Below are 15,916 nucleotides of genomic sequence, written 5' to 3' on the forward strand. Positions count from 1 at the left end.
TAATGTTTGTGTTCATATTAATCTTGGACAGAGAAGGCTGGGAACAAGCCTTTCTAAGGAGATACTTTGATAATAAATAGAATCTAGCTAGCAATTATTAGTGGAAGATTTTCCAATTTTCTATTAAATACTCATGGAAAGCCAAAAATAAGAGATTGTTGGAATGCAGAACAGTAAGTCAACCTGATATAGTCAGGTTGCAGACAGTCAACCTGATATAGTGTAGAACAAATTTCCCCAAAGTACAAGGTCTATAAAACTGGATTAAAGAATGTAATTACCCCCCCACACACTATGGCCACAGACCACACTCTTAGCCCACCCTCAACTGTATATCCACATTCTCAAAGGGGGAGCACAGGCAGGAGAGTGCAGTTCACTGAAAAAACATTTATTCCTGTTGCTAGAAAAACAAGTAAAGGCAGGTGGCCAATCATATTAAAGATAGCAGCTACTTTTCTAGTGAAAAAAAAGAAAAAGAATGTAATTAGGGTCAATTGGCTAGAGGATATTTTGCCCCTCCCCTTCTTCTATTCCCTGGCTTAGAAACACAAGGAAAAACCCACTAAGAAATTGCGTATCCCAACACGGTGCTGACAAAGGTGATTTAGTAGGCTCAACTGCACTCCAAAAACTACCACTGCCTTGTCATAGTGGGCAGGATGCTTGGGTGATAGGCAAATGATAGAGGTGCATTGAATTTTGAGACTTTGATTTTCCAGAAGTAGTTTTTTGTTGGCAGCCAGAGTAAAAGCCTTAGTAAATTCTTATATTATGACTCCCCATATGCTCTATCGGATCCTCTATGTCAGGATCAGAGGGGCAAGAAAAACGGACAGATGGAAAGAATCACAGTTGATTAGAGCACTATGGGTAAAGCCCTCAGATAGTAAAAACTGAGCATTATGTTGCCCACATTGACTTACTATCCAAGTTTGGTTCAGAGAGAAGGCTTCAATCAGCAGCTGAGAGGCTGAGATTTGAGCCAAGTGAACACCAAACATTCATTTTGTACGCATCAGATTTTGACGGATCACTACCAAGGATCAGTAAATCAGGGATCATTTAGGACTGAGAAAAGATCCCCCCTCTCTATGTGCTGAGTTTTATAGCATCGTGTTGGAAGTAGTCAATATCTTTGCTGTGCTGTCACATTCTCATAGTGCCCTCTGCTGCCTTTCCAGTAGGCTTGGAGACAGCAGGTTGGTTGACAGTTAAAGGATGTGCTTTCAGGTATGAGAGGCCAATAAGAAGAAGGAAAAATAATGAGTAGATTTCTTTTTTTACATGTTCCTCATTACCAGAAGATACATTTATATTTTAAAGCCCTTCTAAGTTCTTGTAAGCAGTATTTCTTGTTCAGTCCCAGGTCAAAAATCCTCCATGAATACATCTCATAATATTCTATCCAAGTAAATTTAAAAAATGTATATTTTCATTTTGTAATGATGAATTTATTAACAAAAATACTTTTAAAAAGTTAAAATAATCCTTTAGTTGATGATGAGTTAACAATTTGCTTTAAAATCTTAACTACATAAGTTTACTACATGTTTGTAACTCCACGTTTATAGTGCAGACTATCAACACCCCAAAACAGTATTCCCTTCCACTAATTGCTGAAATTATCATTTTGCAAACAAGTAAAGGATCTTAGAATGCTTTGCAATTGAGAAAGTCCACTTCAATTGAAGAAGTTGAGTGTTATATTTTTTAATCCAAATGTTTGCAAAGATAAAAAGTAATACGAGAAAAAATTTCAGAAAATTGTAAGACAAATGAAACAAACAAGAAGTAATTTTGAACAAAGTTCATAAAATAGTAGCAGAACTTTTTTCATATTACCACAATTACACCTTTAAAATTCACCTAGTAGGTCTCAGAGAAATCTGTAATCATGTAGCAAAACAGTTTAGAGCACAAAATAAATGATGCTGCACAAGTTATAATGGTGTAATGTTTTAAAATTCATGTGTTTTAAGGAAATTCTGTAGTAAGTTAATATGAAATGGAGTTTAAAAAGATAACATGTAGATAGAAAACCAGTTCTACAATCACATTCAATATTGCAAGCCAATGTTATAACACACAAACACAACAGCAGGTAGTTTCACGCTGAAGTTTGCTTTGTGTCAAATCACATTTTGGTATTTCTTTTTATAGTGAGTAAGTGTAAAAGCAAATGTCACCATGAAAAATAGTGTATTTTATACCTGGTTTGTGTTAATAGTGCAAATTTACCAATGAATATTGAAACTAACAGTAGAAAAAACAACAAAAAAATTATTTTTCCAAAAGAGATACAGTAAATCACACAAATGCATAATTTGTTCTGTTATACATTGTAAAGGTTATGTTTATACTACAAGCTGTGAATGAGATTAATGAGTTTTCTCAGCACAGTAAACCTCCTCCACAGAAACAGAAGCTAAATTGCAATAAATCATGGGTTTATGTTCACGTATTTATGGGATGGGAAAGATTTAGAGTTCCTCTGTAGAGAAAGCCGTCCGAAAGTAAAAAAGAAAATTATGGCATCCGTAACATAAAGGTAGATAAACTGGAGCAAGCTCAAAGTTATACGTTCAATGCACTTTAATAATGTCAGTAATTTATTAAAAGTAATTATCATGGCAGAAGTTGCATGGTTGTACTTCACCAGAAGTGACAAAATGCTAGTTCAATATGTTAGTTACCTTCACATGATTATGTATCAAGACCAATTAAATTAGAGGTGTCATTTTTCTACATTTCCATTAAAACAAAATACTATTTTTTCCTTCCAAAAATGTGTCAGAAGTATTACAGGTGATATAATGCAACTCTTCCACTATAAAATATCTCATATCATTTATGCCAATAACTCAAACTTATATCACTGCCTAAGGATTTTTTTCCTTTGTGTTAAAAAATAAACCTACTGATCATATTTGGCTATCTAGTAAGAGTGTAGTCTCTGAAATTTATGTTAAAAAGAAGTTGTGGTCATCTTGAAGACAATCGAGTATCATTTTTAAGTGAATATTATCCTGGCCTCTTCAATTTGTGTCTACTTACTGGAAAAATTAGCTGAAATCAAACCCTGGAATACAATTATAGCAATACTAATCCAAATGCCAAGAGCCTAGTAAATTTTACTTTGTCTCCACCTATAAATGAAAGAGTCACTATTGGAAACAGTAGAATGAACTTTCTACTCAATATCTTGAAAAGAAAAAAACAATAGAATCCGATATAGTCGCTTCTGGGAATGTTATTCAATCTGTTTCAAACACACTGTAATGCTAAGAAAAGAGGAAATTAGGTTGTTTTGAAAAAAATCAAGATCATTGCAAGTGAAAGACTGATAAATAAAAAATTCTTACAATTAAGAAAATAATTCCAATCTCAACAGATAATGATATAGTATTAAAGTTGAACAAAATCTTGTAAGGCCCAGAACGTCATGTTTCAGACATTTTTAAATGGGTTGCTTTTCTCATCTATCTTCAGAAAGAGATCAGACAAACCACAGAGATAAATTTAGATCTTCTATGCTCACATGTGAGTAAAAAGTCTTTGTTAAGATTACACAGCCTCTATTAAATCTTCATGAAATAGAGACTGTTTGATGGAAGCACCAGAAGTTACTCAGACTTGAGGACAATTTAACTTTTCTAAGGTAGATTTTATTAGGTCTTTTGAGAAATCTGTGTCTATTAATGGATGAGCAATCACTTTCATATTCTTAAAGTATTTAAATCCATTCAGTTTAAATATTTCCAAATAACATATTTAATGAGCACTACTTGAGAAAGAGCCAGAAGTATAAAAATGAATAATGCATAATATTATCTCTAAAATAGTGAACAATCCATGGGTGGAGATAATATAATATGAGAGATTTTGACATTTTCTGAAATTAAAATGTAACATTTTCAAAACAAAGAGCTTAATCTATATTGATTCAGTAAATAGCATATTTATAAAAGATAAACTGTTTCTGACTTGGCACCCTTACAGACACCATATTATCAAACATCTCAGTCTTTATATTATGTAAACTATTATAGTCACATTTTCACATATACAGTCATATATTTTGACTCTTCTAGTACTGTCACACTATTTGTTAACAATAATTAGCAACTGAGATAAGTGCACCATTTTTGTTTTATTACAGAAAGCAACAAAACGATTTGCCTTATTCCCAGCCAAATTGCTTCATTTCTATCTGTAGGTGGAAAACTATAAAATGGGTTAATTGTATTCTTTAGTAGTATGTTCACACTTGTTCAAAAATTTTACATTGGCTTGATAGGAACCATATTATTATAACGTATTTTAAAAATTTTATTATACTGTACTCTTAAAAATAAGCCAGTCAATGTACTTACTTGTGCCTTATAAAGTTGTGCTACATAAGATGAAGTAGAAAGTAAGACTATTTCAGCTTTAGTGCTTTCTTAAAACTTATCCATTTATAGTCAGTTTTATTTAGAAATATTTTATATTTTCTCATTTCCAAGAAAACTGTGTTATGTAAAAGTATATAAATATCTTTCTTAATAACTTTAGTGAATACAAGTTTTAAAAAATAATAAAATTGTGACAGCAAAAGGACATTAACTCTTCTCATTCACACGTGACACAGTTATGCTTTCCTAGGAATAGTTCCAGAACACAAAAGCTAAAAAGATGATTATAGTGCTGTTAACAAAGAGTTGGAGGCAAGTAAAGGAGTATTTGACAGGTTCAAGGCACATTCAAATCTGCACAGCATCCAAAGTTAGTAAAGTTATAACAGTTTTGGAATACAATAAATAGGCAGATAAACTAACACCAATCTGATAGCAGAGGCATTTATTTTCATTTATTTTCAAATGATTCAAATATTCCCACAAGAAAAACTCACGGATAGAAAACTTCGCTGAGGAAATCTATCAAAAAAGAAATAAAACCAAATTTACCTAAATTTCCCAAAGTCCTTTTAAATATAGTGGAAGTGAAAATATGTCCCAACTCCTTTTATGACATTGCCATATACTAATTACCAAAACATGGTAAAAACACCATCCAAAAAATTATAAATATTTATCATAAGTATAGATGAGAAAGTATTTGAAAACACAAGTAAATAAAATTCATCAATACATCATAAAATATAATACCTAATGTCTAAATTATGTTTTTCTCAAGCATGTAAAAAATAGCTAACTCAGGAAAATTAATCAATCAGTCATTACATTAACAGAAAAAAATGAACACAATTATATGATCATCTCAACAGATACAAAAAAATCACATGACAAAATTATGCACACATTTATAGTTTAAAAATTCAGCAAATTAGAAAGAAAATAAAAAGCATCTTAAAAAACCTATATCTAAGATAGGTAGTCCTGAGGACTCAGTACTTTCCTCTCAAATATTATAAACAAAACAAGGAGATGCTCTCTCAACACTTCTATTAAAAATTTTACTAAGGGCTAAGTTAACACAAGAAAAGACAAGAAAAAGAAATTCAAAAAAATAAAAGGAGTAAAAAGATTAAAGTGAAAGAAATATAACTATCCCTACTCACAGAATTATTTATATGAAATCCTAATATATAAAATCCTAAGGGATCCAGAAAATAGCAACTAAAACTTTCTGCAAGTTTGTGAGATTCAAAGTCAATATGCAAGAATAAATATAATTTCTATAATTTGGAGCAAAATAGAAAATATAGCTTAAAATGAACTTACAAATATTGAAAGCATAAATATCTTGAGAAAAATTAGGCTGTAGATGGACAAGTTCTCTATTTTAAAATCTACAAAGTACTGCTAAGATTAATTTAAAGAGACCTAAAAAATGGAGAAATACATCATATTCATGGATGAGAAGGCTCACTATATTTAAAATGTCACTTTCTCCAAACTGATCTAGAACTTCACCTCAGTCTCAATCCTACTCCCAATAAGTTTTGGGGTTCTGTTTTTTTGTGTAATTTAATATCAAGTGACAAGCAAATCACAAAATTTATATGGAAATATTAAGAACATAGTAAGTACAAACAAATACTGATGAAGAACAAATTTGGAGAACCTGACTTCAAGATTCAATATTAAGCTAAAGTAAAACCAAATAAAGATAACTAAATAACAATTGGTACAAACAGAACCCAGAATACACTGATTTTCTACAATAGTAACCAAGCAATTTGATAGCTAGGGACAATCTTTTTTTTAATAAGTGATGCTAGAAAAACTAAATATACAGTGGAATAGAGAAATTTAGACCCTTATCTCTTTCCACATACAAAATTATTTAATAACTTTGCAATTTGGGGGTTAAGTGAAATATCCTTAGATCAGATGTAGAAAAAAATAATAAAAGAATAAAATAAAACCAATTAAACTCCACTGAAACTAAATACTTCTGCACATTAAAAGATACTTTCAAAGAAAATAGACTAAAAACTGGGAGAAACAGGAAAGAAAAGCAAAAAATCTTAACAGTTTATTAGAAAATTATATATAGAAAGTTCAAGAACATGCAAAACAAGTATACTGTGAAAAAAGTCATAACAATTGTTCTCTTGAGAGAGGGAATAGAGCTGGTTCACTGGGAAGAGCCATGAAAGAGGTACTTGTTCTGTAGCTTGCATAGTCTGTACCAAATCATAAGGAAGTATCTGATAACCTTAATTGAGATGCATTCTACAAAATCACTGGCCTGTAGTCTCCAAAAATGTCAATGTCAAGAAAGACAAAGACTGAGCCAGCATATGTTCCAGATACAAGGAACCTAAAGAGATAAGACAACTAGATACAATGAATGCAGCATCTTGAATTCATGTTTGGAGCAGGGTAAAATACCTATAAAAGACATTATTGGAGCAATTGATAAAATTTGAGCATAGACTGTTATAATGCAATAATGACAATTTTCCAGATTTTGATAATGTAATGCAGATATGTCAGAGAATTTCCTTATTCTGAGAAAATACAGTTGAAATATTTAGACGAAAAGGGCTCAACATCAACTTAATTGCTCCAGAAGAATATGTATGTAAGAGAGAATAATAAGAAAGAGAGAATAATAAAGGAAACAGAGCAAAATGTAAACAACTTCTGAACTGTGTAAAGAATATACAAGAATTTCTTGTTTTCTGCAAATTTCCTCTAAATTTAATGTATCAAAACAAAAATCATATACAAATGAATCTAGGAGCAGTATGAGACAGAAGAAAGGAAATGGGCCAGGAGTGATCGAAGGCTAGGAGATAAGACTGCAGAAATGTACATTTCTCAGCTCTAGATCACATGATTCCTTCAGTTTTAGACATGATTGTTATCCAGAGAAAGGATAGCGGAGGAAAGCCTCAGAGAAGACAGTCAGGAAAAAAATAAATTGCTATCTGGAGGATGACTGTAGTTAGAGAAAAGTACATTTACTTATGAGTTTTGTTTAACAGAATGATGTCTATTAGATGAACAAAAATTAAAGAGAATCTCAAAGTTTCAACTTACAAAGGATAGGTCAGTTTTAGTGCTAGGTCTGCAACTTAGTAGTCAAATATATAATTTAAATTTTACATACATAAAATTTATGCACATTTATATACATAATTCTCGCTTGTAAATAAAGCAACAAGGCTATCCAATTCATGATATTTTTATAAAAATGTAATAATTCCTATTGAATGTTAAAACACTAACATTAATTATTTAATAACATTAAGTAACAATTATTTAAATACTATATGAGACATCATCATGCCCCGTATAAATTTAAAAGTTATACCATCCTTTGATGTTATTAGGCACACATAGAAACTATACATCGCTAGATTCCATTTTATGCACTGTAAAATCAGAATGTTTGCAAAAAATAAACATCAATTGCTAAAGCAAATCTTTATTAAAGGTTTTGACATAATGTGTGACCTTTGAACATTGCATGTACTCATTAAGACGTCTTATCCCAATTTTACTTCTGCCTTTTAGGGCTATTTTCTGTTTTGAATGGTTTGATCTGTGTTTCATTGGCAAACACAGAATTTTGCAGAAAGCAAGCAGCTTTGCAGATGTTTTCCAGGTATACAACATATTGAAGCTGCTGTCTTGGGAACTAGGGCATTTTTATACAATGAGTTGCTGCATATACTTGAAATGTCAAGACATGCTCTCAAGACTGTACAGGCTTTTCATGAAGTCTAACTTAGAACACTGTCACATTTTTAATTCTACACACACTGATTTATGAACAATCACAGTAGATTTTCTTGACACTTTATTTTCTGACTTTTAAAGCTTGATCTAGCATTTCTAGTTAAGTACATTTTCTATTGTCTTCTATGGAATGGTTACAGTTCTAAAAGTTTAATAAAAAATCACAATCATTATATATATACTTGCAAAGGTTATTTAACATAAAAATATTAAAATTGAGTCATGATGTTAAATTTGATAAGCACATTTTTGTATGTAGGTATCTACATGCATATATAATAAAATCTTCAAATGTCATAAAATTTTAGCATATTAAGGAAGTCACATTGAGTGCTTCATAAATCAGTGATGATAATATATGTAGCTTAGAGCATGAAAAAAATCTTTGGAATAAATGACATGTATATGTAAATTATGAAAATACTTATAAAAATAAATGTAATATTCCCTATAATTGTAATAAAAATACTGAGCTATAATTTCTTATTTTAAATTACTTTCTACATTACTTTACTTTCTTAGGATTTGGTGTTTGAATAGTCTTTTATAATGTTTATTACAATGTCATTTTCTCTTTAGAATCATAGCATTTATTTATTTTGGTAATAACTATGACTACACAACACAAAAAAATCTATTATGTTTATTGAAATTAAAGTGATACACAGAACATGCTTTGATATAACGCCAAGGATATTTGGATATGTATCTAATTTTTAATGATTAATTCATTTATCATCAGACCATAACTTTGTCTACTTAAACTTATTCAGATGAAAAATAACCAATCAAATAAGATTAAAGGCTGATTCCAAAGCCATACCTTGTATACTGAATAGCTATGCACTATACAATGTAATATAAGTTTGCATATAAACAAGAGAGATAAGGAAAACAGAAAAGAAAAATTGAACTTCAATTAAGAATTACCCAGAAATAGACACACAGATGTAGAGAACAAACATATGGACACCAAGTGGGGAAAGCAGGGAGGGTTGGGGTGGGATAAATTGGGAGATTGGGATTGCCATATATACATTACTAATAAGAAAAAAATATCAAACTGTACACTTTAAATATATGCAGTTTATTGTATGTCAATTGTATCTCAATAAAAGTTCTTAAAGAAAAAATAAAAAAGAATTACCTATGATTAGGCTATTGCATGTAATAGACTATTCCTTAATCTTTTTTACTTGCAGTCCAGCAAGCAAACACAGTGATCAGTAAGGTAATCTATAATCATCCATCAAATAACTACAAACTAATTGCTTGGGAGATGTTTGACTCTTCTTTGTATTTAAACCAGATATATCTATTTATTTTCCTGAGAACATTAAAAAAAGGACTTTATGATTCTCAAAGAAGGTCAAACTGCTATTCAGTAAAAGTACTTTTAAAAGTTCTCTTGCTCCTGGACCATTCTCTCTCTTCCTGAAGATCAGAGAAATCTTATAGATGTAAATCACGTCATTCCTTCTCAAAGCCTCTGATGATATTTTATTACACGTGGCATAGTCTGATCTCTCAGCTGGGTTCTACAAAGTCCTATATGAAGTGGTCCTTAACTAAGTCTCGGACATCATTTTACAGTTAGCATCTTCTCAGCTTTTCTCACCAAGTTTGTTAAACTCTGCCCTTTTTCCCATGTTCAAATAAACTAATTCATCAGAATTTCATGTTGTTGCAATCACTTTCCCCTTTTCATCGAAGGCTTTCCCTCCAGATCTTCACATGCATGGCTAACTCAGTTCATTCAGGCCACTGCCCAACATTATCCCCTCTAGGAAAACTTCCTCACTGACCTTGTCCAAAATGATCCTCCTCTACAGCCCAGTCCCTCTATTATAAAACTCTGTTTTATCATCTTCACGGAACTTACAAGAACATGTGATAGTGATTAGTATACATTTTTTAAAATTCTCATTATTTGCCCTCCTTCTTTCCAAAAATAACATAGCATGGCCCAAGGCAAACACTTGGTTGTTAGGTCACTACTATCACCCACTACCAAGAATGGTGTTTGGCTTATAGCAGCCATTTAATAATGATTTTTGAATGATTGAAAGAATGGGGAACTAATACAATAGAGGCTAAGTACACAGCTCTCTGATGTCCTGGCTAGTATAAGAATAGAAATTAAATTATCTGAAGGAGGGATCCTCAAAATCAGAGGATTCTGCATTCAGGGTGAATAAGGTCCATTAGTCAAATGATACCAAATGAGGAACTGCAAATTATTTGATACTAAACAAGCAGGTAACATTTCATAGTTTATCGAGCTGTCTGTGTTCTGATCTTTCTCCAAAGCACCTCCATCTCTTTTAACAAGTGTGAGCTTCCTGTTAATATTATATAACTGTTAATAATGTGAGAATTTACTTTGTATATTATTACTCTTATGCATAAACATTCTAAAAAGTCCTCATCACAAAAAGGCTAGTCAAGGCTCCCTTGGTTAATATGTAAGACACTTCACAAACTGGCTAGGCCAGCTTCTCCCGCTAACTTCCCATTTTCCTCTCCCAGTCACTGTAGTCTAGCCTTAGAGAAATTTGTCATTCTTGTCCATGTTTCAACTCAGTCTACTTAGCACTTCCTCTTTTCAACTTTTCCCTGGTACCTTTAGGCAGTCCATCACACCCTTCTGTCTGTTCCCATGAAAGAAGCTAATTGGCTGTCAGTCAAGGATCTTATGGGGAGTATTCCAGTACTGAGACAGATGCTGGATTAAATAACCTCAAAAGTCACTTCTAACTCTTTATTACTTTCTACAAGCTATTACATTTATATAAACATTACTCACATCAATCAATAAGTCCAATTACAGGTGAAGATTTTACATTCAGGTTATTAGAATAAAATAAAACTGTCTCACTTAACCTATTAATGACATTTTTATTTTATCTTAGAACTTTTTGCATCTTTCAGAATGGTGGAAATACATTTTATTTTGGATACGCAGGTATGTATTAATATAGATATAGTAGCATATTAGGTAGATATGTTATATATATATTATGTAGTATAGTATAAAATAGTATACTAGTTTGCTAAGGGTGTTGTAACAAAATACCACAAACTGGATGGCTTAAACAACAAAAATTTATTGTCTCACAATTCTGGAGGCTAAAAGTCCAAGATCAAAATTATCAGCTGTGTTGCTTCCTTTCAAATGCTGAGGGGAAAAAATCTGTTCTATGCTTCTTGTGGTTTACTGAAAATCTTTGGCATTACTTGGCTTGTAGAAGCATCACCAATCTCTGTCTTTATTTTCACATGGCATTCTCCCTGTGGGAGTATCTAGGTGCAAATTTCCCCTTTTTATAAAGACACCAGTGATATCAAATTAGAGGCCCTTCCTGCTTCAATATAATCCCATCTTAACTAATTAAATCTACAATGACCTTGTTTCCATATAAGGTCACATTCTAAGGTATTAGGGTTTAAAATTTCAACATACGAATTTTAGAGGGACACAATTTAACCCAAAACATACACATATAATAGTATCTATATTATCTATAACATTGATATGTTACTTTATTAGATAGTATAGCTCATACTATTATAATGATATGTAGATATAAATATAACACAGTATATATTTATACTATGAGTTTATTATTATATTAGGAAATATGTTCATATATTTTATAGGACATAGGAAGATGATAGATAGGTAATCTATAGGATTGGCCTATTCCAAGCTAAATCTAAGCTGACTTATTTATGGAAGTGCCCTGAAAAACTATTCAAAGCAATTTTTTTCCTGCAACTTTTGCTCAATATACTAATTCTTTAAGGGAGAAAACAAAAAATATTATTGAGAAATGTAAGATAGTAATAGCATTTTACTTATGTGTTTCAATAATTAATATAAAAGTTTTTCCAGGTAAAATTTCAATTGTATAAGTGTTTTAAAGCTGCAACTTTCAAAGTTGCAATTCTATGACTAACTTTGGAAGGAATGGTATGGCAGTTGAACCTGTATATATGTAGTTGCATTTTTCCTTAAAGATGTTCACGAACTGGAAATATTTGCCAACATATTATTTAGACTGTGTTCTCTCTGTTTATGTTAGTCAAGTGATTAATCCTATAATGGCAGTTTAAAATACAGGCAATATGAAGTATTTGGTCTTGTATATAAATATGTATGTGAGTGGGGTCTGTGTGTTTGCCATTTGCTAAAACCTGTTTTAGTTAGAAGTCCAAAAACAATGTTACATGGTATTTGATGAAGTAAATAGCACCATTTAAAATCAATCATGTGTGACAAAGTGAAAAAGTGTCTGTGAAGGAGCTCTTCTGCTTTCTCTGTTTTATTCATAGCCTGGATCCCTTTCCTTTACCATCACATCCAACCCTTCCCTGGGCTCCCCTCATAGTTTGGAGAAGTACCTAAGATCAGAATCCACCTTGTTTTAGAATTACTGCTTTCATAAAATAAAATAAAAAAACTAAGCTTTCATAAACTGTGGCAAGATTTTAATGACAAACTCTGTCTTCATTAAAACAAATTTCATTTCATTAAGTTTTTTAAGATACACACACACACACACCTTAAAAGGAAAAATACTGTTTTTTTTTTCTACTACTGTCAACACTTTGTAAAAAATTAATAAACAGAAACTTCAATTAAATAGAGTCTGGAGACCAGAAAGGGAAGCTCTCACGCCCTGCGACAATAGCAGAGCCCAACAGGAAGAAGAAAGACTCTTCTTTCCTTGCAAGGATTCAACCAGTGAAAAGCCATGGACTCTTTGTTTCTGGTAGCCCTCTCAATTTCCTTTCCTCCCTATAAAAGTGTTCTCCTTCCCATGCACTATAAGGATGCTTCCTTAGGTAGACACAATTGATTAAATCACTAGCCATTGATGAGTAACCCAACCTCAAACTCCTCTCCCTAGAGGTTGGGGGTAGGGCTGAAAGTTTTAATTCCCATGGCAACCAGCCTCCCTCCTCCCCAATCCTTAGGGGCCTTCCAAAGGTCATATCATTAACATAAACTCAGGTGTGGTTGAAAGAGTTTTGTTATGAATGACAAAAGATGAACCTTTCACTTTTTTCACTCTGGAATTATTTTCAGGGAGCAGGGGATAAAAAACAAACATGATAAAAAAGGATGCTCTTATAGTTCTCATCACTTAGGAAATTATGAGGGTTTTAGGAGGTCTGACCAGTAGCTGTGACAAAGACCAAAATATATATTTATTATATCACAAAATCACACACACTAGCATGCACATATGTGTGTGTGTGTATGTATGTGTGTGTTTGTATTTCATATGTATATTGCATATGCATGTATATGACCATACATTTCTGGTAAGGTGGCTATAATTGTTTGCAAGGAACATACAGTCATTTCTAAATTCCAGTGTAGGTTCTAGCTGGGAGTCCTGCTATATCAGATTGAATGGTTTCTATGCCTGATTCCACTTATTAACTTCTCCATGCCTATACAAGTGCAATAATAATATTACTGTAAGTATTAAACAATATAACATCTATAGTCAATATTCATTAATAGAATGCAATAGATCAGTTATCATCAACACCATTCAAAATATTAACAGTACTTATCTTTATATGTTGGAATTAAAACAGATTATTTTATGTATTTTCTAATATTATATTTTACAGGACTTTACAAGGATCATGAATTGTAGAGTAATAAGTAAAATGTTGTTTTGAAATGAAATAAAAAGAATCCAATAGTATTAATCTAATAGTATCAATAAATGGTAAATTGTTTATTATGTAAAATAATGTAATATTGACTCTATTTCAAACCAAACTGTATTAAGTAATTATTGAATCCATTAAAAATATTGACAACCATGGCAAATTTGAAAGTGACACAGACAAACATTAGCTGCCTTTTGTTTTGTTCTATTTGGTGACAGTGGATCTGAAACTTCACACCTGGTCTCATATTGGGACTTAAATCCAATTGCACCTGAGATGCAATTCAAACACATTCAAAACTCAGATTGGGACTTGAACCCACTGTCTTTTAATTGAAATCACTCACCTGGTTTCAGGACTTATTGAAGCTCAGGTTCCTAATGTCTCAGTGGAGAAGGAATTCCGCAAGAGGCAGAGTGATAGGAAAGAAGTGGATTTATTAACGTAGGGCACTTGTGAGGGATATAAGTAGGCAGTCAAGGAGGCGCTGCCCCAAGAATTAAGTGGGCTAGCAGGTTTACTTAGGTAGATATGCACTCCACAGACAGAGTGTGGGCCCTCTCAGAAGGCTAGAGGCTCTGGGAGATACACATTCTGTAGGCAGGATGTGGTCCATCTCAGAAAGTGAGAGCAGCCTGAAATATGGGTTAGTTTTTATGGGCTGGGTAATTTTATAGGCTAACAAGTGGGAGGTTATTCCAACTATTTGGGGGAATGGGTGGGGACTTCAGGAATTGGGCCACTGCCCATTTTTTGGCCTTTTATGGTTGGCCTTGGAACTGTCACGATGCCTGAGGGTGTATCATTTAGCATGTTAATGCATTGCAGTGAGCATATAAGGAGGCTCAAGTTTTATTGGAAGTCAAATTGATCTTGGGTGGCGTTGGCCTGCAGTGACTTGAAACAAGGTTTCAGTTCCCAGCCATAGACTGAGGTTGGATCGTGGCAGTGAAAGCACAAAATCCTAGCCGTTAGACCAGTGGTCAGTGACAAGACCCTGGACCTTCGACTTTGCAGAAAAGAGTTCCCACAAAGATTGAAAGTACGTGAATTATTTTGAGCTGAAGGCAATCAAGATTCAGTAGACTCAAGAAACACTTTACCTCTCCCTTAACTATGTAAAGAATTTAGGCAGAGGGTCTGGTCCAGGAAGAGAGTTATTACCAGAGATACCACAAAGAGTATGAGCTGATGTGGTAAGCTGGGGGGAGCTGGCAGGGTCTGTTTGTCCACATTGCTCTCTGGGTCCTGCTGTCTCTGTGTGGCATGACAAACATTTGTTTACCAAACTATGCTTTTCTCATCTTGCTGTGTATGTCTTCCTTCCTGACCCCTACTTTCTCTGTAGCTCAGGATGGCATATAAGCCTCAGCTACCTGACTGTCTTTGAGTCTTTCATATCTATGTAAGTTTCCTATATATATGAAATTAAAAAAAAAAATTCCTGCTTAGGTCTATTTCAATAGAGCAGCTAAAAAAGCCTATAAGGGTAGATGAAAAAATTTCCTTCCAAATAAACCTTAAAAAACAAACAAACAAACAAAAAAACACTTAATAAGGACTACTTTTGCCCCTTTTAACACCATTTACTTTGCATTCTCATTTCTCTCTGGTTGACTTTCCTGCAGCAGGATTTATGAGATAGCATTACTATTGTGCGTTTATTTTTCTGTCCCTTTACACTCAACTACTGTATGTCCTCTGATTTATTTCTCTAAAAGGAGCATATATCTGAATTTCAGCTTTTACCTGAAGAAAGACTTCTTGTCATTTAATATGGAGTTGTCTGTTTATATTTGTTGCAATTACTGACAGTTTGGACTGTTGTGGGCATTCTCTTTTGACATAATTTTGTTGTTGTTTTTACCTCCTTCTGACTTTTGCTAGATTAATTTTTCTCTTCTCTTAATTTTCATCTTCAGGTTTGCATATTGTATATTTCTTCCTACTTTTCCTTTTAGTTGTTAACATTTATATTTATATCTACACTTTTCCCTAATAAATGCTAATATTAATCAATGCCT

Source organism: Hippopotamus amphibius, chromosome 14 (assembly GCF_030028045.1).
Source record: "Hippopotamus amphibius kiboko isolate mHipAmp2 chromosome 14, mHipAmp2.hap2, whole genome shotgun sequence".
NCBI classification, from domain to species: Eukaryota; Metazoa; Chordata; class Mammalia; order Artiodactyla; family Hippopotamidae; genus Hippopotamus; species Hippopotamus amphibius.